Below are 3,963 nucleotides of genomic sequence, written 5' to 3'. Positions count from 1 at the left end.
TAGACAATATTTTGTGATCTTTGTTATGGACTTGATTTGTGCATAAATTTCTTATGTATTCCCAACTCATTCACTGATACAGTCATACTAAGGTCGTTTTTTTGGACTTAGTTTTAACTCATTTCAATTCAATTTAGTTCTATTCAGTTCAGTTCAGCTTCATTCAGTTCAGTCATATTTTCACAAATTAATTCTAGCTCTATTCACTTCAGTTTATAGTTCAACTCCAAAAATTTAATTCAATTTAGTTAAGCTCTTTTCAACTGAAAAAAATAAGACAGAAGGATATACGAGCAGGCGAGCAGCTTGTCTCTACGTTTGCCAAAAGAATGATTTACATACAGAGTATCGATCAGCAAAAACAGCTCACATACGTTGTTACATTTCTCATGCTCAAATCCACTTGCTCTAACAAGGTCAGAGTTGACATACAAGTTTGAAAGTCAACTAGACAAAAATCGTAGAACTGCTATAATAACAATAGGTCTTGGTATAGACGGGTGGGGCGAATAGACAGGTAAAGACCTCTAATAAAATGGGTAGGGGGGACAAGGTGGGGCACCCCCCATGTGCTTCCCACTTTATGGCAAATGGATATTTTGTGAGGGGAAGTGGTATCCGTCTATACGTATAGACGGATAGTGTCCGTCTATAATGAGAATTTGTGCTATAATAATACGGCGTAATATTCACACGTAATTTGCTTACCACGTCGGCTATTGCTAATTCCATGCTGGATGGAACATGCACCCAATTTCTAGAACTCCTTGATTCTACTAAGAAAAATGAATTGGCACCATCCGTCATTCGATGATACTGAGTGTTAGAGTAATATACTTTATTCCATTGCAAAATCTCGTTAATAGAAGTAATACGACTTTTAATAAGGAAAAGATATGTGAAATCGACGTTAATATAATGACAGACTTATTAACCTTATCACGAATAAAAATATATAAAGACTTGAGTATGTTATATATGTTATGTATATACAGAGTACATAATATCCTATGTCAGGCTTAATAAGTTAACTCTTAAATTATGCCATACAAATCGAATATCATATAGACGGAAAGTTATTGATTATTATTATTAATCTTAATAAAACTATCATATTATTGGTTATTTGTCATGTTTAATTATAACTAATTCTACAAAGTACTTAATATATAGTTTTGTCAAGTTGGGAGTATAATAGTTAGGATAACTTCAATACGTGAAGTCAAACGTAAATAATGATAATGAAATGCAAATATTGAGAGATCCGAAAATCTCGTCAACTACGAGAGTGTTTAGTGTTTACAATTACATATGAGATTGACTGTGAAATATAATTTGACAACTTGTAAGGAACAAGGCAACGACTTCTCCTATTTGGCGTATCATGCCTTATTCATGCTTGAATCCCTCCATTTTACACATTACGAAGTTCCACAAGACGGATCACTATATAAACCTATCATGTAAATCATTAATAAAACTTTTTAGTGAACTAATGAAGACGACATGCATCGATTACAAATTTTTCTAATACAATCAATAAATTTTAGAGTATCTAAAAACCAAGTTTAATGAGTAGAATTAGAACACACCAAAACAATGACTAACAAAAAAATTCTACTTATGTCGGAAATATAGATTGAGATTAATTATTTGAGACGAGTTAATAATGTGATATATTTCCCTGAAAATACTCCGGGCTTACAACTAAAAAATTTAGATTTTTCACTATTCGTGGTAGACGTTGCCTATAGTTTAGTTGTTATAAAATGCATAAGAAACATCAGATAAAATGTATATTAGAGAAAATAATAAACAATATTATTTAACTCCATTTGACATTTTATTATACAATTTACTATTAGTGATGTTATGTATTAAGAGGTATAAAGAAGAAGTTTTTGCTTAAATGGGGTTGATACCCAAACTATTTAACAAGATGGGGCCGGTTTCAAACTATTTACAAAAAATGGGTCCACGTCATCATTTCCGAATTTTTCTTTTTTTTTTTGTGAAATTGGACAAGTCACTTTCGCCGTTTCGGACAATTTCGGGTGACACAGGTGCTTGCCATTTGAGTTGTTTGACATGTCATTTTCGTCCTATAGGTCATTTTCTCCTTGTTTTGACCACCAAATGACGAAATACCACCACCATTCTCTTAATCTCACTTTTTGATTTATCGAAACACTATTTATTTGAGTAATTAGCTCAATATTTTGTGCTAAAAACGACCCTCAATATCACCATCCACTTAATTTGAGTTTAATAATCGATTCTATTTTTCACTAATCGTTTGCATTTTTTCACTTCAAGAAATCTTAGAACCCGTGAGTATCAACCCCATTTAAGCAAAAACTTCTATAAAGAAATGGTTCAACACTTCTAATCCGTATAAGATTTTTGGTTTCTTGAAACAACTTAGTTAACTTTGTTTAAAAAAATATTATTATTATTATAGCATTATACGAATTTATATCCACCAAAAGCGTAATATAACTGTTAATTAATGTCTTTAATAATACAATCAGATAAGATGTGTGTTGCAATATGGAGTATAATACTTATGTATATATGTTAAATAAAAAAATTCAACGAAATTTAAATGTTTCACAAAGTATTAAGCAAAGATAGATAATAAGTTAAAGTGTAAGGAAAAAAATAGGCTAGAATAGGCTAGAATTATAAATTTATTAAACTAAATATTTTGTAGATATAACATAATTTAAGCCCAAAAATTTAGATTTTTCATTTAGGCGGGAAAATATTGGAGGTTTCTTATTCTTTTAGTTTAAGGGGGATGCATAAGAAACATCAGATAAAATGTAAAGAACGACAAACAAACGTATCCGACAAACAGATTTACGTGTTTCATTATTGATGTGATAGGTATATCCACAAGACGGTATCACAAGATTTACCTGGCAAAACGGGTCACTTTATTGGTATTGGCACGGGTCGGGTTCATTTTGGATCGGGTCATTTAGAAGTTCGTCACATATTTCCCCATAATAGTCTTGAGTTGAATCACTTTCACATTTTGGGTCAATTTCGGGTGACCCATTGATTCCATACGGGTCATTTCCCCGGGTCATTTTCGGGTATAGGTCATTTTGGGTCGGGTTGCTTTTGAGTTAATGGCTAAGCACTTAAATTAATACTATTTTGATTAAGAAATACTATTTTGCAAATTTAACTATTTATTAGGGATTATTGTAACCAATGAAACTTTATTTTGATATATATAGTATTAATATGAGTTAATACAGTCGTTTCTCAAAGGTCATTTTAGGTCACTTCAAGTCATTTGGGATCGGGTGAGTTATGAGACATCTTTTCGGATTGGGTCACCTCGGGTCGGGTCAACATTGGGTCAAACAATGTTCTTGCTCACAATTTCAAGTAGACGGGTCGGGTTAGTTGATCAAACCCTCATATTCGGGTCAAGATTTCGGGTCATTTTGGGTCTCGGAAGAGTTGTATTTTGAATGATGTCGGGTCATTAGAATACCCATTTTGCCAGGTCTAGGTTGAATCCCCCCGGGTCCATGCATTCCCGCACCACCACATGGACCATGTAAGCCACCCCCTTCGGGGGCTGCAGTGGCCAAGTAATCATCGCCCCAGCTGGTAGTCGAAATCACTTTAGAAACCTATATCATGTAAATCATTAATAAATATTTTTTTAGAGTATCACTCGGGATTAAAGCTAAAAAATTTAGATTTTTCATTATTCATGGTAGACGTCGCCTGGTAGTAGTTGTTATAACATGCACAAGAAACATTATATAAAACGTAAAGAACAAACAAGCATAACCGACAAACAGATTTACGTGGTTCATTATTGATGTGATAGGTATGTCCATCGTCAGAAGGGAGAGATATTTTATTGATATTGGGGACGGAGTTACGGATTTTGGATTCAAAATATAGAAGTTACGTGGCAAAAGGGAGACCCCATAA

The sequence above is a fragment of the Silene latifolia genome, unplaced genomic scaffold (assembly GCF_048544455.1).
Source record: "Silene latifolia isolate original U9 population unplaced genomic scaffold, ASM4854445v1 scaffold_171, whole genome shotgun sequence".
Classification (NCBI taxonomy): Eukaryota; Viridiplantae; Streptophyta; class Magnoliopsida; order Caryophyllales; family Caryophyllaceae; genus Silene; species Silene latifolia.
Note: the sequence above shows the minus strand (reverse complement) of the source record.